Source organism: Dermochelys coriacea, chromosome 1 (genome assembly GCF_009764565.3).
Source record: "Dermochelys coriacea isolate rDerCor1 chromosome 1, rDerCor1.pri.v4, whole genome shotgun sequence".
NCBI classification, from domain to species: Eukaryota; Metazoa; Chordata; order Testudines; family Dermochelyidae; genus Dermochelys; species Dermochelys coriacea.
Genome location: NC_050068.2, coordinates 216279454 through 216303129, shown reverse-complemented (window position 1 = coordinate 216303129; position 23676 = coordinate 216279454). Strand labels below are relative to the sequence as shown.

The window sequence follows — 23676 nt, the reverse complement described above, 5'->3', positions numbered from 1 at the left end:
CCCCCATGTTTTCTTTGAGGAACAGAGAGAGAGAGAATGGTTTAAACATGTCAGAGGCCCACTAAGAGGAACTGTGGATGGGGGCTGATTGAAAGCCCATGCTGTATGTTGCCCATCCATTATGTGAGTGCACATGCGTGGAGAATGAATACATTGACTGTAATGTGACTTGCTTGCTATTTTCAGGCTGGAGTCTGCACTCGCTAAGAAGTGAAGGGGCCTCTGGGGCTGAGAGGGACGCCTTGTCCCCACCTCCTCATGACCCAGGTTATGATGACGTTGATGATGGCATCTCTGGGACATCAATATAAGTATGGCTGGGTTCAGATCAAATATCCTGTGAGGATGTATATGCTGTATGGTTAGACTCTTTCTGTCCCAAATGCTGATTGACCCAACGGGGTATTGGAGACAATCCCTGCCTGGGAACTGCTTCAATTAGCTCTTTGATTTCAGGTTTTTTTTAGATGCAAGAAATAAGTGTGACGAGACAGGGGCTGTGATTTCCCCTCTAATTTCCCATTGATCAGACAGTCTGGACCTTCCCTGCCTTTTTGTCCCCAACACTTCTTCATTGTGCATTTTTGCTTTTTCTTATTAAACCCTTTTTGAAGATCTGTTCCTGGGCTGTTATTTCTCTCATGAGGTATGTTGGGTGGCTCCATGTGGACCAGCAGGGAGAGAGATGGAGACTGATGTGATGGATTCGGTCACAGAGACCCTCTTGGGACTGTCACCTGATGTGCTGAGACTACCTCTGAGCCTGTTTTCTCTGCCAGTTTGGGACTCCAGAACCCTGCCTTGTTGAGCCAGATACGCTAGCCTGCTACAGTAAAGACTCAGGTCTGGTCCACGCCCCCAAAGCTGCAGATTTTAACCAAAAACTGCTCAGCAGATTTCCTATCACCAGCACCCAGAAACCCTGCTTCCAATGGGATCCAAACCCCAAATAAATCCATTTTACTCTGTATAAAGCTTATACAGGGTAAACTCATAAATTGTTCACCCTCTATATCATTGATAGAGAGATATGCACAGTTGTTTGTTCCACTTACTCTGGGTTCAGTAATAAAGAAAAGTGATTTTATTAAGAACAAAAAGTAGGATTTCAGTGGTTTCAAGTAATGACAGGCAGAACAAAGTAAGTTACCAAGCACAATAAAGCAAAAACACACAAGTCCAAGCCTAATACATTAAGAAACTGATTACAGGTAAAATCTCACCCTCAGAGATATGCTAATAAGCTTCTTTCACAAACTAGACTCCTTCCTAGTCTTGGCCCAATCCTTTCCCCTGGCCCAGACTCGTTAGTTCCAGCAGACATCTTAGGTGGAAATCAGGGGTGTTCTCATGACTGGCAGTCTCCTTTGTTTTGTTCCACCCCCTTTTATAGCTTTGGCACAAGGCTGGAATCTTTTGTCTCTCTGCATCCCCACCCCCCCTTCTAAATGGAAAAATACCAGGTTTAAGATGGATTCCAGTGTCAGGTGACATGCTCACATGTCCTGTGAGACCCCAGCCTTCATTCTTCCTTGGCTGGCTCCCAGGAACACAGGAAGGCTTGCAGGTAAATAAACCATTTACAACCAATTGTCCTAGTCAATGGGAGCCATCAAGATTCTAAGCCATCATTAATGGTCCACACTTTGCACATTTACAATAGGAACTCAGAGTTATACTTCATATTTCTAGCTTCAGATACAATGATGATACATGCATACAAATTGGATATTTTATATAGCTTTGTAATGATACTTTACAAGAGACCTTTTGCATAAAGCATATTCCAGTTACATTATATTTAAACTCATAAGCATATTTCCATAAAATATTATGGAGTGGAACTTCACAACTGAATCACCAAAAAGTAGGAATGCTAAAATATCACTTCTCAGGTATCGAAGGCTCTAGGATGGGGCACTACACTGAAAGTGAATGCTCTTTCAGGGTTGTGGTAAGAGTGAGAAACCCAGCAACAAAATATTCCTAACTCCAGAGAGTGCCCTAACCCCCAATCCAGACTTTCTTCTGAAATCCAGGAGGATAAATGGGAGGTTATTTACAGGTATCTTAATGAGCACACACACACGATTAGACAGTGACAAGAGACCCCTAATCTCTTTTCTGCCCTACATATTCTGATACTATGCCCTTCACTGTGGGATCAGAGCATCGTATAGAGATGCATGAAGTGACATGATTTTCTTTCATCCCATGTGAGTCGTTCTCCATCCTTTTCGCTAGGGAAAAAGTGCATATGGATGCTTTTGGAGGTTTATTTTATGACATGCTATGAGCTTATGCTACTAAAGGCAGATTTCAGAAGCTCCCTTTCAAGTGGAACAGAAAGAGGGTTCAGGTGATTTTGTGATCCTGTGGGAGTTGGTTCCAGAGTCTCAGATTAACCACCAAGAAAACTGTCTCCTGAACAAATGAGCTTCCCTTGGCAGGAGACAGCTCCACTGTGCCTGAGGGACAGTGATGATCAATGCAGTTCTGGAATGGGAAGGAATCTTTCATTTGTCAAAGGCCCAAATGCTAAAGGCTCAGATCCTCAGAGGCATTTAAACCCCCTAATGTCCATTGATTTCAATGGAGCTTAAATACCTCTGCAGATCTGGGCCTAAGTGGCTTGAAAATAAGGACTGAGACCTTCCATGAAACATGATATTCTAAGAGAAGGTTGAAATGCTTTGTTTAGATAAGGTTAGCTTTGCTCACCTTTGTTTAAAGAAGGCATCTTTGTACCATTTTGACTCTTATGGTGCATGGTGCATTGTGGGTGTGGCACATCGTGGCAGTGTGTGATGGTATCCACATGGTGGTGGTGTGTTATGTGATTTGTACAGAATGTGTGGTGCTTGGGTGTTGCATGTGATGGAGTGTATATTATGTGGGGGAGTGATGCATTGGAGTTGTATATGTGCTGGGTGGGGCATGAATTATGTGTGGTAAAGGATTGTGTTGCGCATGCGGATGTGACGGTGGATGTGATGTGTGGGTGCTATGGTACAATTTAAAAGTCAAACAGACAAAGTCAAAAAGAAACATTTAAATAAATTCCTCTCAGAAATGTTCACAAAATCTATACGTCCTACAGAATGTTTTGATTTTGTGGAATCAGCATTTTCTGATGGAAAAATATTCCAATAAAAAAATGCAACTATCTGTCCTTGTTCTCTTTCTAAAAGATACGCTTTAGGTCAACCAAAACTATGGGCTTGATGTAGGAATTCTTGTGTGAAATGTGTGTTATTCAGGAGGTCAGATGAGCTGATCATAATGGTTCCTTCTCAGCTGTGAAAGTCAACTATGAATCTCTGATGTGAGATAACACAGCCAGATCGAACCACTTCCAGCAACCCCACAACACCCCTCCACCTAAATAGTCAGACAACTGTAGCAGTGTCACTAATGAAAGAGCAAGCAAATGGCAGAAGTCTGCATGACATTAAAACAGCCCTACTGGGTTTTGGTTACAGTATAATCATGTCCACTCCCTGAGTGTAACAGAAAGGGATTGTACTGGAAGCAAAAACATACAGAGGTAAATAAGCATCCTGGCTGAGTTCTACAATGTAGCAACTGTGCCAGGGCCGGATTAACTTTTTGTAGGCCCGGCACCAAACATATTTGTGGTCATCCCTGGGGAATGAAGAGGCCAGGGGCAAGAGCACAGTGGGCAGGGTGGATTTGATTTAAATCACTAGTCAGGTAGACTCAATTTAATCATGGTTTTCTACATAAAAGTGCATTCTTGTTGGTTGTTATAACTTTTGTACATATTCTCCACAACTCAGAGATAGATGTAGGTTTCATTTTTAGAAGGTACACACTATACATTTTTAAACCAAGATTTATTTTGAAAACTTTTCAAATGAGTTTTAGAGCTGTATCACAAAACGAATGAGTGTTTGGTTATTTCATTTGCCAAAGGTAACTGAAACAGATATTTATGAAGTTACTGGGAGGTGAACTATCTGCAATTCAACAGGTTAATCATTAATATTTGGAGGATTTTCTTGCCAGGCTGTCTTAGGGGGAGAACATCACCAGACAGATATTTAAATTGTTTTATTTAACTAAAACAACAACATTAAGTATTCTGGATATTTTTCTTCAAAAAGAAACATAATAGTTTAACAAAAAAGCATATGTCTCTCACTTCTCACCTTTATCTCCAGACTTCTTTTCCTTGTCCAGATCTATTCCGCTCCCAACAATCTTCTATTCATTGAACTTTTTGAAACTTTTCACTTTTAAAGAGAGGTAAGGGGTTGACCCTGTGTATACAAATTTGCAGAGGGACAAAAGAGTTGAGGTCTGTTATTTCTCACCTTTATATACTATTTATGTATTGATTTAAAACATTTTTGCTGTTAACATGCATGTTATCTCTGGAGACATAAATCCATAGTTTGAGAAGTGCAAAACTCAGCATCTCTGAAGGTATCTTCTAGACTGAGCACTGAGTCCCATTGGGTAGATAGAAAAATTAACCTAAATAATCTATACAGAAGCCTGTGGAAGCCAATAAAATTTGGTCCTTAATCCATGAACTATTAGAACTCATTTACAAAACTTTTCTTAACGTTACATGAATATATTGTCTCATGCTATAGCATTATGGGGGGAGGGATAGCTCAGTGGTTTGAGCATTAGCCTGTTAAACCCAGGGTTGTGAATTCAATCCTTGAAGGGACCATTCAGGGGTCTGGGCAAAACTTGGGGCTTGGTCCTGCTTTGAGCAGGTGGTTGGACTAGATGACCTCCTGACGTCTCTTTCAACCCTGATAGTCTATGATTCTATTAATTAAAATTTATAATCCCTATTCCATGATGAGATGTAATGTACCTTAATTAAAACTATCTTTAGATATTTTTTCCTCAAAAATCCACTTTAAATTTAAAAAATCTGATTATTTGATTTTTTTTAAAAGTCATTGATTTTTATCAACCCTTACAGTTGGGCATGGTGGGCGGGAGGAAGGATTGGTCCCCAGCTGGAGCAAGGCAGGGGCCAGGGGCAAGATAAGCACAGCAGAGCATTTGGGGAGGATTAGTCTCTGTTGACTGGAGGAAAGCAGGCGCTGAAGGCAAAAGCACAGTGGGGCGGGAGCTAGGTTGGTCCTTGGGGCTAGAGAGGGGCTGGGGGTAAATTGCATAGAGTGGGTACCCTCCTTCACCCTGGTTCTAGCCCATTCTCTTCATCTCGCTCTGCACCGAGCAGAGGGTAGGGGTGATCGAGCACAGGGCTGGGAGTGCAGGGTCTAGGAGGTAGTTTGGGTGCAGGAGCAGGCTGGGGGTTGGGATGCAGGGTCTGAAGAGGAGCTAGAATGAGGGAGGGGGCTGAGGTTTGGGGCAGGAGGTTGGGGTGTGGAGCGCTTACCTGGGGCAGCTCCCATTTGGTGCAAGGGGTGCAGGTGGTTATGTGGGGGGGAGGGTGCAGGAGCTCCAGTTTGGTGCTCAGGATGGGGGTGGGGATGTGTGGGTGGTGCAGGAGTCAGGACTGGGGAGTGGGTGTGTTTGAGTGGGGTGTTGGAGTCAGGGCAGGGGGCTGGGGGGCTGGGTAGGTATGTGGGGTGCAGGAGTCAGGGCTCGGTGTGTGGGGGTGCAGTAGTCAGGGTGGGGTGTGTGTGAGGGGGTGCAGGAGTCAGGGCAGAGGGCTGGGGGGGCATGAGGGGGTGCAGGAGTCATGGCAGAGGGCAGGGTGCTAGGGGGTGGGCTGGGGTCATGGGGTTGCTCTCATCCCCCTGCCCTGAGTGGCTCATGGCAGGGAGCTGGAGGGGGTATGCCCCGATTCCACCCCCTTCCCTAAAGCCCCGCCCCTGCCTCTTCTCCGCTTCCCCCCTTCCTGGCTTTGGCAAACAGCTGATCAGCAGCAGGGAGAGGGATGGAAGTAGCAAGCTGGGGGAAGAGGCGGAGGACAGGGGAGCTTGTTTGCTGCCAGAGCCTGCCAGGCAGCAGCAGGACAGAGCCTCGGGAGCCGGCAACACCAAGCTTCCACCCCTGCAGGAGAGAGCCGGGGCGGAGAAGCGCAGCTGGCTGGGGCCCCTTCGGAGAGTGGGCCCAGTGCCCTGGCGCCAGTGGCACTGTGGTTAATCCGCTACTGTCTTGTAAGCAAGCCGGCTAGACAGTAAAACATCAGACGCTGCTGCCAATGCTGCACTCAGTTTTTTAGAAATTAGTAGATTTTATGGCCAGAAGAGACCATTAGAGCATCTAATCTGACCCCCTGCATATCACAGGACTCCTGTATGACACAATAGCTACTTTTTTAGGCAAACACATTCCAGAAAGGCATCTAGTCTTCATCAAATGACATCAAGAGATGGAGAATCCACCACTTTCCTTGGTAGCTTGTTCCTGTGGTGAATCGTCCCCGCTGTTGAATATTTGTGCCTTATTGGTAATATGAATTTGTCTCTCTTCACCTTCCAGGCATTGGGCATTGTTGTGCCTTTCTCTGCTAGATTAACGAGCCCTTTAATATTCAATAGTTTCTCTCCATTAAGGCACTTCAATGAAGTCATCTTTCAATCCTCTTTTGATAAGCTGAACAGGTTGAGCTCTTTCAGTAGCTCACTAGAAGGCATTTTTCTCCAGCCCGCAGAGCATTGGGTGGCTCTTTGCTGCCCCAGCTCCAATTTCACAACATCTTTTTCAAATGAGGACACCAAAATCAGATGCAGTATTCCAGTATCAGTCCCACTGATGCCGTGTCACCTCCTGTGATGTTACTGACAGAATCTGTAACTGTGTAGATCACTGTTGTGACCACTGTTATATATTTGCAGCCAATATTGTATAAAGGTTGTCGTGTAAGGGGCCTATGGAGAGGTTATGATTGGCTGATGAAAATTATGCTCTCTGTGTATGTGTATCATTTTTGTAGTTGAAGTTATGAATATTGGCTCTATACTGTCTGTATTTCAAACTTGTGCTATGCTTCCGGGGGACCCCCCAGACAAGTTGGTGTCAGCTCTGCCTAGCCTGCTTGATGGCCCATTAAGGACCGTCAGCTATACAATCGACCCATTGAGAGAAAGCAGATACACCTTCTGACTCAGCAAGGTATGCAGGGACATGCCTATGGACAGAACTCTAGGGTTTTTCTGTTCCACGTGCTGGATAGAGTGTCCTTGGAACAAAGAAAGCAAAGACCACATGGCAAGAGACTAAAAGGCTGATGACTCCCTTCCATCTTGTCTTCAATCCTGCTTCATACCTCTGGAGGGACTTTGCTACAAACTGAAGCTCTGTACAAAGGACCGAATGACCCATCCCAGCTGTGGATGTACTCCAGAGACTTGATTTGAACCTGCAGTTTATTCTATCACTGTTACAAGCCTGAACCAAGAACTTTGCCATTACTGAAGGCAATTGATTCCATTTAACCAATTCTAGCTCTCATCTATATCTTATTCCCTTCCTGAATAAACCATTAGATTTTGAATTCTAATGTATGGCAACAGCGTGACTTGTGGGTAAGATCTGATTTGTATATTGACCTGGGTCTAGGGCTTGGTCCTTTGGGGTCATTTGAGAGAACCTTTTTTCTTTTACTGAGGAATTGATTTTCATAACCATTCATTCACATAATGAGTGGCACTGGCGGTGATACTGGGAAACTGCAGTGTCCAAGGGAATTGCTTGTGTGACTTTTAGTTAGGCAGTGAGGTAAAACTGAAGTATTCTCTGTTTGGCCGGTTTGATTTGCCTTAGAGGTGGAAAAACCCTAGCTTTGGGCTCTGACTGGCCTGCTTGAAGCAATTTGTCCTGAATTGGCACTCTCAGTTGTGTCCCGGCAGAACCAGCATCGTTACACCTCCCTATCCTACTCACGGCTCTGCCCCTACGTCTAATGATGGCTTTAGCCCTGTTCTCCACAGCATCACACTGGGAGCTCATTTTGAGTGGCTTCTTCACTGTGGCCCCTAAATCCTTTTCAGAGTCAATGCTTTCCTGCATACACTTCCCCATTCTGTAGGTGTGGCCGGCATGCCTTGTTACTAGCTATAGGACCTTGTATTTGGCTCTGCTCAGACTTGTTTTCTTTGAATGGGGCAGATTGCTCGATATCACTGCCCTCTCCTCATCAGTAATTACCACTCTGCCAGTATTTTGTCACCCACCAATCTTATCAGCAGTGATTATATGTTTTCTCCCAATTCATTGATAAAAAACATTTTAAAAAATTAGTCCTTGAGAGCTTCTTCAGACTCTTAGTACCCAGGACCTGCTCCCCACAGCACGGTGAGAAAAGGCTGTCCAGCTCTGCTGGTACATAGGAGAGAAGCACTGAAGGAAGGCAGGATCTCTCCCTCAGCAACTACCTGAGGGAAGGGAGGACCTGCTCCTGTTGCACCAGGATGCGTTCTTCTGTCCCATCTAGTGGCACGGAAACCACATAGAGAGAGAATTGAATGAGTCTGCTCTATAGCCTTAGCTAACAGCCAGATGGCTCTTAGCTCATGCTGGAGAGGCTCATGCACTAAGCTCCCAGGTTCGATTCTGTCTGCTGACAACCGGGGTCTAGCAATGTTATAAGTGGGAGTTGTGACATTATTGACATGAACTGGGACCGTATAGATCATTGCTGCAACCAGGGTCCTAGAGTTGCACCAAATCTTGTACGAAGGAGGTCATGTGAGGTGCCTATGAAAAGGCTGTAATTTGCTGGTTAGGATGATGCTGTCTGTATGTGTGTATCATTTTTGTATTTGAAGTTATGAGTATTGGCTATGTACTTGCATCTCAATGTGTTTAATTCTAAGTAGCATTAGTGAAGCATTTGGTCAGTTTCTTGAGAAAGGAATTTTCAGATTAAGTGCCCAATCAAGAATCACTTAACTCACAATGGACCTTGGGAGACTCCAATCCACCTATGAGAAGCCTTCCTGGGAACGTTCAAGGTAGCATGTGAGCAATGGCTGCTCTACCTGTAAAGAACTGAGTCATGCATGGACATGTGACTTGCCCATGTGATTCCAAACTCCACCTTGCTGCTGTGATTTTCCACAGTAAGAACAAAAGGGTCCTTCCACACAGCCGAGGATATAAAAGGCCCGAGAAAGCCTTCCATTTTGTCTTCCATCCTGCTTCTGACCTCTGGAGGAACTTTGTACAAACTGAAGCTCTGAACAATGGCCTGAATGACCCATCCATATCTGTGAGACATGATTTGTGCCTGCAGTTTATTCCATCACTGCTACAAGCCTGAACCAAGAACTTTGCCATTGCTGTATGTAATTGATTCCTTTAGCGATTTTCACTCTCATTTATATTTCTTTCTTTTTATGAATAAACCTTTCAATTTTAGATGCTAAAGGATTGGCAACAGCGTGATTTGTGGGTAAGATCTGACTTGTCTATTGACCTGGATCTGGAGCTCGGTCCCTTGGGGTCCTTTGAGAGAACTTTTTTCTTTTACTGGGGTATTGCTTTTCATAACCATTCATCCCCATAAGGAGTGGTGCTGGTGGTGATACAAGGGGACTGGAAGATCTGAGGGAATTGCTTGTATGACTTCTGATTAGCCAGTGGGGTAAAACCAAAATCCTCTCTGTATGGCTGGTTTGGTGCGCTTTAATAATAAAGGACATCCAGCCTTGGGCTGTGACTGCCCTTCTCCAAGCAATTTGTCCTGAATTGATACTCTCAGTAGTGTCCCGCCAGAGGCCGCCTTGTTACAGGGGTGGTCCGGGATTACAGCTGGGAAGTCTCTGAAGCTCAGGACACGCTTCCTCAGCTCGGGAAGTATGTAACCCACACACCTTCTGCTGCCTCAGTCCTGGGGACACGTTCTCTTTCTCCCCCGGCACCTTCCAATGGAGGGAAGAAAGGGACACGTGAGATGGAGTCTCTCGCTGCTTACAGATAACCCATCCTGCAGTAACACAAGTGTGGACTCAGGGGAATGCTGTGTTGTGGTGTATGTGCCCAGCAAGATATCACTCGTGAAGGGAAGCAACACTGCTCTTGGCAGTGGAATCTGGGCAAAAAGGAAGAGGAGTTGGAAATTCTCCATGGGGAGGGGAAATGGAAACCTGGTGGGACGATGCGTATGACTGGAATGCTACCATTGAGGTAGGGGAGAGAGGGTAAAAAAAGTGGTGGGCAGGGTGGCACTTTACTTTAGACCACCATTCTCAAACTGTGGGTCAGGACCCCAAATTGGGTTGCAACCCCATTCTAATGGAGCTGGCTTAGACTAGCTGGAGCCTGGGGCCAAAGCTGAAGCCCGAGCTCCACTGCCTGAGGCCGAAGTCCAAGCCTGAGGGCTTCAACCCTGGGTGGTCAGGCTCAGGTTGCAGGCCCCTTGTCTGGGGCTGAAGCCCTTGGGCTTCGATTTTGGCCTCCCCACGCAGGGTGGCGGGACTCAGGCTTTGCCTTTCCCCCTGCACCCGGAGCGGTGGGGTTCGGGAGGGCTCAGGTTTCGGTCCCCCGTCCTGGGGTCGTCTAGTAACTTTTGTTGTCAGAAGGGGGTTGGAGCGCAATGAAGTTTGAGAACCCCTGCATTTGACACATCATTACCTGTTTTACGTTCTTGGTTCGAGAACCCCAGGACCTCGAATGGATAGGGATCAATCTGCTAACTAACACAGCCTAGCAGGTAAACCAGTGCGGGGCTGGCACAGTTCACTGAATCCAAACCAGAGAGCAGGAAATGTTTCTCCTTTTGCACCTGTCTGTGATTTGTGGGAAGAAATTAGGTTAGCATGGGGGACTTCCTATTGGGAGGCAGATGGGGAAGGTCTCACATAGCCAGGAGTAAACCGTCCTTGTAGATTTTGAAAAATTGTAGATACTTTTCTAATACAAAGTTTTGTCCCCGACACTATTGTGGGCCTGATTGCTGAACTGGATGTCCGTGGTTGCTCTGGGGCCAGTAATCATGATGTGACTGTATTCAATAAGGACTAGTCAGGAGGTTTTGGAACAGATTGATCAATTAAACTGTAATAAGTCACCTGAACCAGATGGTATTCACCCAAGAGTTCTGAAGAAACTCAAATGTGAAATTGCAGTACCACTAACTAACTGTGGTATGTAACCTATGCTTTACATCAGCTTCTATACCAGATGATTGGAGGATAGCTAATATGACACCAATGTTTAAAAAAGGCTCCAGAGACGCTCCCGGCAATTACAGGGCACTAAGGCTAGCTTCAGTACCAGGCAAATTGGGTGAAATTATAGACACATAGATAAACACAATTTGTTAGGGAAGAGTGAACATGGTCCTCTCAGGATAGATCCTCTCTGGAATAGGTAACTGGTTCAAAGGCAAGAAAGAAAGGGTCTGACTTAGTGGTCAATTTTCAGGATGGTGAGAGCTAAATAGTGGTGTCCCCCTGGGGTCTGTACTGAGATCCGTACTGTTCAACATAGTCCTAAGTGATCCGGAAAAGGGGATAAACAGTGTGGTGGCAACATTTGCAGATGATACAAAGCAACTCAAATTAGTTAAGTCCAAAAGAGAGTGCAAAGTGTGACAAAGGGATCTCACCAAACTGAGTGACTGGGCAACAAAATGGCAGATGAAATTCAATGTTGCTAAATGCAAAGTAATGCACATTGAAAAAAATGATCCCAACTCTATATCTGAAGTGATGTGATCTAAATTAGCTATTACAGCTTAAGAAAGAGATCTTGGAGCCATTGTGGATAGGTCTCTGAAAATATCCACTCAATGTGCATCGGCAGTCAAAAAAGCGAACAAAATGTTGGGAAATCATAAGGAAAGGGAGAGATAATAAGACAGAAATGTAATATTGCCTCGCTAGAAATCCATGGTGTGCCCACATCTTGAATACTGGAGCTGGTCTCCCCATCTCAAAAAGATATATTGGAATTGGAAAAGGTAGAGAAAAGGGCAACCAAAATGATTAGGGGTATGGATCAACTTCCGTATGAGGTGAGATTAATAAGACAAGGGGAAGTTTTCAGCTTGGAAAAGAGATGACTAAGGAGGGATAGGAGAGAGGTCTATAAACTGATGACACATATGGAGAAAGTAAATAAGGAAATGTTATTTACTCCTTCTCATAATACAAGAACTCGGGGTGACCGAATGAAATGAATAGGCAGCAGTTTTAAAACAAACAAAAGGAAGTATTTCTTCACACAACAACAGAGTCAACCTGGGGAAACTCTTTGCTGGAGGATGTAGTGAAGGCCAAGATTATAAAATGGTTCAACAAAGAACTAGATAACTTCATGGAGGATAGGTCCATCATTAGCTATTGGCCACGATGGGCAAGAATACAAAACCATGCTCTTGAAGTGTCCCTAGCCTCAGTTTGCCAGAAACTAGGAACATTTAGGTGTGTGGTTTACATACTTCCCCTCGCTGAGGAAGCGCGTCCTGAGCTTCAGAGACTTCCCAGTTGTAATCCCGGGCCACTGAGGCAGCATGGGATTGCTGGCGTTGCAGCATGCTCTCCAGGAACCCTCAAGCCTTCTGTCAGGGTTCCCTCCCCACTCTGAACTGTAGGGTACAGATATGGGGACCCGCAGGAAAGTCCCCTAAGCTTATTTCTACCAACTTAGGTTAAAAACTTCCCCAAGGCACAAATCCTTTGTTCTTGGATGGTACGCTGCCACCACCAAGTGATTTAACAAAGAATCACGGAAAGGGCCACTTGGAGTTCCTCTTCCCCCAAAATATCCCCCCAAGCCCTTACACCCCCTTTCCTGGGGAGGCTTGAGAATAATATCCTAACCAATTGGTTACAAAGTGATCACAGATCCAAACCCCTGGGTCTTAGGGCAATGGAAAAATCAGTCAGATTCTTAAAAGAAGGATTTTATATATATAAAAAAAAGTAAAAATCACCTCTGTAAAATCAGTATGGAAAATAACTTTACCGGGTAGCAAAAGATTCAAAAACACAGCAGAACTTCCTCTAGGCTTAGTTTCAAAGTTACAAAAAACAGGAATAAACCTCCCTGCAGCAAAGGAAGAATTCACAAGCAAAAACAAAAGGTAATCGAATAGGCCTTGCCTGGCTTTTACTTACAATTCTTGTAATATGAGAGACTTTTAAGATGGTTCATAGGAAAAAGAGTTTCTGACCTGATGCTTCTCTGCTTTCCAAAAGAACACACAAACAAAGCCTTCCTCCCCTCGCCAAGATTTGAAAGTATCTTCTTTCCCCATTGGTCCTTTTGGTCAGGTGCCAACCAGGTTATTTGAGCTTCTTAATCTCTTACAGGTAAGGAGGAATTCTAGGCTACCCTTAGCTGTATGGTTATGGCACCTTCCCTATCAGCTCTGCAGCATAAGAACAGCAGAGTCTGGATTGGAGCAAGGGAAAGGCCTGTTTTCCACAGAATCCTTCCCTCAGGCCCGGAGCATTTAGAGCAGAAATCCCTGTGGGAATTAATGTTGCTCTAAAGAGAGCTGCCTAGGGGTATGCAGCTTCTTGACAACATCATGCAAAGTGATCTATTTGTAGAGATGCAGAAAGCCCTGCACCAATTTCTCTGAGAGGATTCCCCCAAGCACGTTGGGGTGGCAGGACCTTATTCCTTACCTCTCGTGACAGGGTTGTGTGAGAGCTTCTAGAGAACCAGAGGCAGCTTTCTAGAGGATTAATTCAGAAATTCCCTATGGAACCTAGGGGCTGCAGTGTACGGCAGGAAAGAGCCAGGTGGTTATTGGCGTGACTCTAGGAGGAATGTAATGGGATGGATCTCTGATCACCTCTTCACTCTGCTTCTTCCCACCCCACCTTTGGGGCAAGTCCATCACCTCCTCCTTAGCGTGTGTGGGCTGGAAACCAGATATCACAGTAGAGAGGTTGCCCACTCAGCCCATGCACAGAAGGATCCATTGCGGCTCACATCCTCCTGCTTCTCACGGCCCAGAGGAATGCACGACACTGAGCCTGGATTCTGTGACTGCATTAGTCACCAACAGGTGAGGTTGGCAGGAGAGGGCACATATCATGTCTATAAATAACTTTTCCTGGACTGCTGAGGTCGGGGGAGAGAGACAGGTTCCATCTGGCTCTTTAGGACTCTGAGGAAGCTCTGGGATCTGGAGAGAGGTGTCTGGAGCCTCAGGATGTGCAGGTTTGGAGACATGTGGCTCGTACCTAGTCCAAAGTAACCTGCCATGCTCCCCCACAAGAGCCATATTAACAAACAACACTGCAAGTGACCCCCATGCCTCTCGACTTCCTTGGCCATGTGTATCGTTCCCTTTTTCTGGTGCCTAGTCCAGAAAAAAGACAAGAGCTTAGTACTGCTACCACCAGAGGGATTTATTGGCTTGAGATCAGCTGGTAGAAGCAGGCAATAGCTACAGAATCTGGGACTTCAAGCCCCTAGAGTGACCTCTTACCTTTATAGACCTGCCCTTTCATCATACACAGCTATTTTAAAGTTTAGTGTGATAGTAAAGAGACCCATTTTCAACCCTTCACCACACAAGACAAAGCCCGAAGTATTTCTCATTAACTATTTATTTCTACTCTCTCGGCTCCCAAACTGCTTCTCCTCCCTACTGCCGCCAGCCACCTTCAAGTTCTCCCTCTTCTCTCCCCGCCCCTGCTCACTTGATTGCAGCAGCTCAGCGGATGGTCCAGCTTTGCTCTTTCACTTCCATTCTTCTTCACTTCTTTGGATAGCTGCATTTGCCATTGAGCAGCCTGATGGAAATACCTGCGTCCTCTGTCTAGACATGCAGGCACAGAAGCTAAAGCCAAAGCCCCACTGAGAGCAGTGGGAGATTAGCCTGGAGTGTCAGGAGTGGAGGCTTGGCCCATGGGGACCCAGGCACTGCAGCTGCTGCCACCTACATGTTGAATCCTCAAACCCATCACCAAACGGCTCTTCTACATTCTGCAAACTGGCCTCACTGGCTGACTCTCTAGGAGAACAAAAACCCTTTATTAGAGCAGGAGAATCTCTTCAATGCAGCATTCTTTCCACGGCTCCCACAGGGTCACAGTGAAACACCTGTGAGTCTCTAGGAGGCTCTCAAGGAGTTTCTTGCTCAGTTACTTGGCACCTACTAGCAATGGTCTCTGACAGTGGCATTGCAAAGGGGAGCTCAGCAGATGGTCCCTTCTATGGCTTCCTGAGTGGGAGGGAGGTTGGGTCTTGTCATCTAAGGCCTAGCTGTCAGAGTCAGGGCTCCTGGGTTCTCTGGCTTTGGAAGTGGGTGGAGTTTAATGGTTGGAGCTGGACTGGTATCAGTACCACGCTTCCTTCCTGCGTCTGTCAGTGACATTGTGTGTGACCTTGCAGCCAGTTGCTTTCTATCCCTGTGCCCCAGCTAATCTCAGAGGGGCTGGCAGTGGTCACCACTATCATAACTCAAGTTGGAGTGAGTTGTGCTCTTGGTAGTGAAGGGCCCAGATTCAGTCCCCATGGATGCCCAGGGTGTCTGTATGTGGCCATAGTTTGACTTGAGAATAATATCCTAACCAATTGGTTACAAAGTGATCACAGACCCAAACCCCTAGGTCTTAGGACAATGGAAAAATCAGTCAGGTTCTTAAAAGAAGGATTTTATAAAAAAAAAAAAAGTAAAAATCGCCTCTGTAAAATCAGTATGGAAAATAACTTTACCGGGTAGCAAAAGATTCAAAAACACAGCATGACAGCATTACAGGCTCTTTAGCCTGGTCCTGGCCATGCGTGGTGCATCTACTCCTGGTCCTTTCTGGAACACAGTTCCATCGCACACAGGAACATGGCCCACCAAGGACAATATATCAGCTTCCCTCTGGTGTTCAGCTCCAAGATGGATGGTGAGCCCTAAGCAGATCATAGAAAAACAGGGTGGTGTTCTTTGGTGGAAACTGCTGGAACTTCAGCCTCTGCTCCCACCTCCAACTACATGCTAAGGGCTGAGACCAGGGTGGGTGGAATTACTTCTGGGATTGATCCTAAAAGAAAAGCAAATTTCTCTTCTACTCTAGGGAGATTCCCATAGGAAAAGTAGCTGGGGTGGGGGTGGGGGCAATACAAGCACTATACCTCAGCCCTTGAATAGCAGTCAAATAGGACTTTGGGAGCCAAGGTCCTGGTGTGTCTTGCTGGAGAGCAGAAAAGGGCATTGGGGAAATTGTACAAAAGTCAATGTCACGGCTGGGTCAAGGGCAGCCAGACCTACTGGTCAGAGCCAGAGTCCATACTCACTTGACAGGAGTTGTGAGTCCGCTGGGTCAGGATACTAGAAGATCAGAAGCAAAAGACAAACTTGCGATCACAACCACAAATCAGATGCCAAGAAATCAAGCCAGGGAAGAGCAGCACAAACAGACAGCACACAGTCCAGAACAGGGAGCAGCCCTGGTGTTCAGACAGCTTCCTGTTCCTGCTGCTGTCTTAGGCAGGGCCAGGGGGCCAAATAGCTGCTCTCTGACTCCTCCAATAGGACCTCAGGAGTGGAGCCTCAAACTGGGGCTGAACTTCATGGGTCCTTGATAAGCAATTTTCAGCAGGCTTCCAGCTGGAGGGTTGGAGTGTGGCTGCTTCCGTGAACCCTGCAGACCTGCGTTGAAGACCCGTGGGTCGTGACAGTGAGTGATCTCTGCCCGCTCAAACCTCCTGCAGGAAACAGTCTCTAGGATTCTGGACACATCCTCTGAGAATAACATGAGGATATCATGATGAGAAATAAGTCCCTGTACCAGGGCTGGGATCCGGGGACAGGGAAAGCTCCCAACCAGGATATGAAGCAGGAGCCCCCTGTTTGTTGCAAGAGCCCCAGTGGCAGGATGAGTGAGCGGTTCTTACCTCCAGGAGATGCATGGGATCTTCCATATGAGCCTCAATGAGACCCATGTTGCTTGGTTTGACAGGATGTGGTGACCTGTCCCCACTGCTCCCTGAGCTGGGTTGGCTTCAGGATATATCTGTGTGAGAGGCTGGGACAGGGCCTGAAAGACAGATGTGATAATCAGGGTTCTGTCACCCCAGGGGGAGAACAGAGGGTCTGAACCCTAGAGAATAAGCAATTGAATCAACCAGTTCAATGCAGAATTATTGTGCCATACAGGTACATCATAAGGTCCTCTCATGGATTAGTAACTGGTTCAACACTGCTCTGCACTGACCGCCCTGACCACGGGTGGCCCAATGGCTCTCAGGTAGCAGGACACAATGGAAACTTGGATCATCCAGTCTCTCATTTCCAGGCCTCCCCGGGGCTAATGTAAAATTCTTGCTGCCCTTGCCCATTCTGCTCACCTCCAAGATGGGCTGGAGTTTGTCTGTGCTGGGGGTTGCTCTCAGCGAGCTCTTCAGCATGGCATCGATGTCTCTGAGCAGACCTTCTTCAGAGCCTGTCAGTAGAGAGAGACCATGGATCAGGGTGATAGAACCTGGGGTTACAATTGCCAAGATGACAGCTGGCTCTTCAGTCCTTACCCAGAGCAGCTCTCTATAGAGGGCCTAGTGTACAGCAGGCTAGGGAACAGCCAAGCTGCTAGGGATGGGAGCTGGGCTTCCTGGCAGAGTCCAGGAACCAAAGCACAGCATCTGCAAGGAAGGGGTTCCCCACAGAGGGAGGGGTACCATCATCTCCCATGGAGCGGGAGTCTCACCCTGACACTTGATTCATCCTAGGGCCTGTTCCCATCTCTGCCCACTGCACCCCCAACTTAGCAGCTCCAGCTACCGAAGAGAGCAAGAACCAGAGGCCTTCCCGCTCCTGGGACACGGGAGTAGGTTGATGATCTACCTGGATTCGAGTGTTGGCCTTCCCCATGCCCATGGTCTATACTCCATTCAGGAACTGTGATTCCTGTGCTGGATTTAGGGGCGACTTCAGCTTGCTGGCAGGAGACTGTACAACAAACCCAGGCAAATTGGGTGAAATTATAGACACATAGATAAACACAATTTGTTAGGGAGGAGAGAACATGGTCCTCTCTGGATAGATCCTCTCTGGGATAGGTAACTGGTTCAAAGGCAAGAAAGAAAGCGTCTGACTAAGTGGTCAATTTTCAGGATGGTGAGAGGTAAATAGTGGTGTCTCCCTGGGGTCTGTACTGAGATCCGTACCGTTCAACATAGTCCTAAGTGACCTGGAAAAGGGGGTAAACAGTGAGATGGCAACATTTGCAGATGATACAAACCAACTCAAGTTAGTTAAGTCCAAAAAAGAGTGCAAAGTGTGACAAAAGGTTCTCAGCACTCTCTACTCCATTTTCCAAATCATTAATGAAAATATGGACCCTGGACTAATCCCTGCCGGACCCACTAGATACACCCTCTCCATTGGACAGCCAAACATGGAGAAGGGCTCTTGGAGTATGCGCTTTCAACCAGCTCTGCACCCACATTACACTAATTGCATCTAGACCAATGGTTCTCAAAACTGGTTCACCGCTTGTTCAGGAAAAGCCCCTGGTGGGCCGGACCGGTTGGTTTACCGGCCGTGTCCGCAGGTTCGGCCAATCACGGCTCCCACTAACCGCGGTTCGCCACTCCAGGCTAATGGGGGCTGCGGGAAGGGCGGCCAGCATGTCCCTTGGCTCGTGCCAATTCCCGCAGCCCCCATTGGTCTGGAGCGGCGAATTGTGGCCAGTGAGCCGCAATCGGTCAAACCTGCGGATGCAAGAGGTAAACAAACCGGTCTGGCTCGCCAGGGGCTTTCCCTGCACAAGCGGCGGACCGTCTTTGAGAACCACTGATCTAGTCCACATTTCCCTAGTTTCCTTGTGAAAATGGCCTATGGGAGTGTGTCAAAAGCCTTAGTAACACTAAGATAGATCACATGTACTATTTACCCAACTCCACTAGGCCCATAAGCCTGCTAAAGAAGGAAATAGGATTGGTCTGGAATGATTTGTTCTTGACAAATACATGCTCACTAGTCCTAAGAACCAAATTATCCAGTAGATACTGACAAAGTGATTGTTTAATAATGTATTCCAGGATCTTTCCAGCTATGGAAGTGAGGCTAGCTAGTCTGTAAGTCCCAGGTTTCTCTTTGTTCCCCATTTAAGGATAGGTCCTGTCTTGTTCATGGATGGGAAGATCTTCTTTTTCAGGGATCTCAGATGAGAACTGAGGCACAGCACTGGTTTGTTAAAGACACAACACTGGAGGCAGGAACCTCTTCTCTCCTGCTGGCAAAGAATCCAGGTACCTGAAAGACAGGGACTCACATCCCTGAATGGGCTTTAAAAAAGGCAATGGTTAAAAAATTTGGACCTGACCATTTCTTGTTTCTGCAGACTAGACATTTTAGCAAACTTTAGAATTCCTTTTTGCTAAACATCATGAAAATCCCCTTTCTTCTTCACAGAGGGCTTTAATGCCCCTTATCTCCCTCTGGCTCGTGACTGCCCAGAGTTTGAGAATTGTCCCTGTTCTCATTGGACAGATGGGGAGGAGCCTGAGGTACAGAGAAGGGAATTGACCTACCCAAGGGCCTACACAGCAAGGCGGTGGCAGAGCCGGAAAGAGAAGCCACCAGTCCTGACTCCTGTTCTAATGTGACAACAAACCCCCCAGAGTCAGGGATAGAGCCAGGAATCGAGATGGTGGGGAAATTTCATTGAAACCGTTTCTGTCAAACAATCTCATTCAGGCTAAACCAGTTTGTTTCTTGAAATCATAACAAGTGGGATGAGAGTTCTTTGCAAAAATATTTTGTTACAAAACAAAAGCATCTCCTCTTTCTCACCGTGTGTTAAATTGTCTCGTCACACACAAAGAGGAGACACTTAGATCTTGACAATTAGAGAAGAAAATACAAATAAAATAGACTATTTCAGCTATTCTATTAGGTCATAATCTGATCTGAGTAAACGTGATAAGACACCTCATATTCTGCATGACTCCTAGTGACACTCTCCAATGGAGCCCCATCCTCCACCCACCATGAGGTAGATAGGAGTGGACCATTATTATCCCTACTTGAAAGAGGGAGAAGCTAAGACTGAGAAAGGAGAATTGACTTGTCTTAGTCACACAGCCAGTCAGTGACAGAGTTGGGAATAGGACCCAAGAGCCCTCATTTTCAAACTAACCATTAGATCTTGAATTTCATACATTGAATGACCTGAATAAAGTGCGCTCAAATGAGCTCCAGACCAACAACAGTGCATGGTAATTATTTAGCGAGTATTTGAGGAGAACTGGAATATTAGAGAGAATCATAAACTGCTCAGAGACAATTAATGCAGAGAAGCAGCAAAATTTGTCAAACATATGACTGGTTATGACTTAATTACTTGGTCTTAAAAGAGAACAACAAGGACCTGAGTCTCCTCCCTGTCAATAACCCCCTGCTCAGCGAATCGGGGTACAGGCTGAGGACAGGAGGCTGAGGGTTCTTACCAGAGAGCCAAAAGGATGGCCCAGGTCACTGGTGGAGATCACTGCCAGAGCACTAGTTCAGCCCCCCTTTTTCGGTGGACTTCCCAGGATGGGAGCTGCAGAGAAATCCCCCACCACACACACACACACACACACACACACACACACAAGAAAGGACAAAAGAAGCAAGAGAAGAAGAAAAAGGAGGGAGGGATGGAGGAAAAGGTGAAAGAAAAAGGACAAACCCGAATGTCCCCAATGATTCTAACGGACAAATTTCTAGGTGCGGAATTCTGCCTCCTTAAGCTTGTGTTTCCCACGCCTAGAATTCAACTGTCACCAGATGGATCAAACTGAAGAGGTTTCAACCCCGAGGAGGGTCTTACTTTCTAAACAGGGACGTCTGTTTTCCAATTAAATCAATAAAAGGAAAGGAGAAAACTCCAAAGAGGTTCCTCCTTGCTCTCGCCTTAAGTGAACCCTAATACTCTCTCAGTCCTCAAAGAGAGACCTCGAGAAGGAGACTTGCTGAAGCAAAGCCACAGGGGTCTCGAAGGTTTCCCTGGCCCCTTGCCCTTGTCCTGCCTTGCTGATGTCAGCATCCCTCTGTGAGGTTATCACCTCCCCACCACTTTGACCATTAGGCTGGGGTCCTGCAAAAGTCCTGTGTGATGTCACTGCCACACCCCTCCCTTGCTGTGCTAATGTCCTGCCCCTGGCCAGACGCTTTGGAGGTTTGAGCTACTCCCTGTGGATCATCCCACTCAATGAGTGTTCATTCTAAGAAAAGGGCCGGATTAACATTTTGTGGGCCTGGTGCCAAACACATTTGTGGGACCCCTGGGGAATGAAGAGGCCAGGGGCAAGAGCACAGTGGGCAGGGTGGATTTGATTTAAATCACTAGTCAGGAAGACTCAATGTAATCATGGTTTTCCACATAAAAGTGTATTCTTGTTGTTTGTTATAACCTTAAGACATATTCTTCACAACTCAGAGATAGATGGAGGTTTCATTTTTAGAAGGTAAACACGATACATTTTTAAACTGTGATTTATTTTGAAAACTTTTCAGATTAGTTTTACACCTATATCACAAAATGAATGAGTGTTTAGTTATTTCATTTCCCAAAGGTAAATGAAGCAGATATTAATGAATTTATTAGGAGGTGAACTATCTCCAATTCAACAGGTTAATCATTAATATTTGGCGGATTTTCTTGCCAGGCTGTATTAGAAGGAGAACATCACCAGATAGATATTTAAATTGTTTTATTTAACTAAAACAACAACATTAAGTAAGTATTCTGGATATTTTTCTTCAACAGCAAACATAACAGTTTAACAACAAAGCATATGTCCCTCACTTCTCACCTTTATCTCCAGACTTCTTTTCCTTGTCCAAATCTACTCCATCCCCAACAATCTTCTATTCATTGAACTTCTTGAAACTTTGCACTTTTTAAGACAGGTTAGGGATTGACTCTGTGTACACAAATTTGCAGAAGGACAGTAGGGTTGAGGTCTGTTATTTCTCATCTCTATATATTAGTTAGTTAGTTAGTTAGTTAGTTAGTTAGTTAGTTAGTTAAAACATTTTTTGCTGTTAACAAGCATGTTACTTCTGGAGACAGAAATCCACAGTTTGAGAAGTGCAAAACTCAGCATCTCTGATGGTATCTTCTAGACTGAGCACTGAGTCCCATTGCTTAGATAGAAAAATTAACCTAAATAATCTATACAGAAGCCTGTGGAACCCCATAAAATTGGGTCCCTAATCCATGAACTATTAGAACTTATTTACAAAACTTTTCTTAAACATTACATGAATATATTGTCTCATACTATAGAATTAAAATTTATAATCCCAATTCCATGATGAGATATAATGTACCGTAATTAAAACTATCTTTAGATATCTTTTCCTCAAAAATCGAACTAAAATAAAAAAAATCTGATTATTTGATTTTTTAAAAAAGAAGTCATTGATTTTTATTCACCCTGACAGTTGGGTAGGGTGGGGAGGATTGGTCCCCAGCTAGAGCAAGGCAGCGGCCAAGAGCAAGATGAGCACAGCAGAGCATGGGGGGAGGATTAGTTTCTGTTGACTGGAGCAAGGCAGGGGTTGAGGGCAAAAGCACAGCAGGGCGGGAGCTAGGATTGGTCCTTGGAGCAAGAGAGGGGCCGGGGGTAAACTGCAAGGGCAGCAGGGCAAACAGGATTCCCCCCTCCCCTGCCCACATAGAGTGGGTACCTACCTTTTGCCCTGTTTCTAGCCCATTCTCTTTGTCTCGCTCTGCACCGAGCTGAGGGTGGGGGTGCATTGAGCATAGGGCTGGGTGTGAAGGGTCAGGCTGGGGGTTGGGATGCAGGGTCAGACAGCTGCAGCGGCATAGGAGCTAGCAAACAGAGCTCTAAACAGGGGAGTTTGAGTGGGAGTTTGTATTGTGGTGCCTGTTTGGGGTTTGCTTTTGCTGTGGGTGGTGGTGTTTTGGTGTGGTTTGTGTTTCCCAGATTATCAGGATTTAGGTGGGAAGGCGATGACAGATACAGAGGCAGCTGGGGGAATGACTCCTGTAGTGGAAGACACATTGAGGATGACTGGATGTGGAAGCTGTGGTATGTACATGATCCTGGAGGGGGGAACCGTAAGAGTTTTTTCTGCATGAAATGCCGTCTGATAGAGCTGATGGAGGAAAAGATCCGAGGTTTGGAGATGCAGGTGGAAAGTCTGGTTGAGTTTAGGAAGGGGTTAGAGCAGATGATGGAGCAAAGATATGAGGTATCTGAAGGGAAAAGCTCAGACTCACGGATGGAAGCAGTGCTGCGGAATTTTGAGGGGAGACTGGGTGAGGAAAGTGGTCAGTGGAAACATGTGACTCAAAGAACCAGGCAGAGGAAAAGACGGGCTAGTGAAGGAGAAATGGAGCTTAGGAACAGGTTTGCAGAGTTGGAAAATGAAGAAGGGGCTCAGCAGGTACTTCTTGAAGGTGGAAGGGTAAGGAAGAAGAGAAGAGAGGCTAATCCTATAGGAAAAGCGGAAGAGTCAAGGGAGACTAGACCAAATATGAGCCCCAGGAGGATACAGGATGGGTTGAAGAGGATTATAAGGGAAAATAGGAATGGAAATGCAGCCAGAGGGAACAGGGGAGAGACTGGAGAATAGCAGAGTCACCAGGAAAAGGCAGATCTATGTGATCGGGGACTCTTTATTGAGAAGAATAGACAGGCCTGTAACTAGAGCTGATCCAGAGAATAGAAGGGTGTGCTGTCTTCCGGGTGCTAAGATACGGGATGTAGACCTGAGGTTGAAAAGGATCCTAAAGGGAGCGGGAAAGAATCCCCTAATTATCCTTCATGTGGGAACAAATGATACGGCTAGATCCA

At 46.0% G+C, this 23676-nt stretch overlaps 1 protein-coding gene, 1 long non-coding RNA gene and 1 pseudogene across 2 annotated transcripts in view; all 3 read left to right on the top strand.

Moving 5' to 3' along the window:
• Positions 1-599, top strand: part of LOC122460066 — a 45278-nt pseudogene extending 44679 nt beyond the window's left edge.
• Positions 1-23676, top strand: part of LOC119860485 (scavenger receptor cysteine-rich type 1 protein M130-like) — a 1081813-nt gene that overhangs the window by 440078 nt on the left and 618059 nt on the right. The gene's annotated exons all lie outside the window — the stretch shown is intronic.
• LOC122460119 lies at positions 9976-19796 on the top strand. Its single transcript, XR_006281209.1, has 3 exons — positions 9976-9987; positions 13141-13148; positions 19716-19796. It is a non-coding gene; the product is annotated as an uncharacterized LOC122460119 (long non-coding RNA).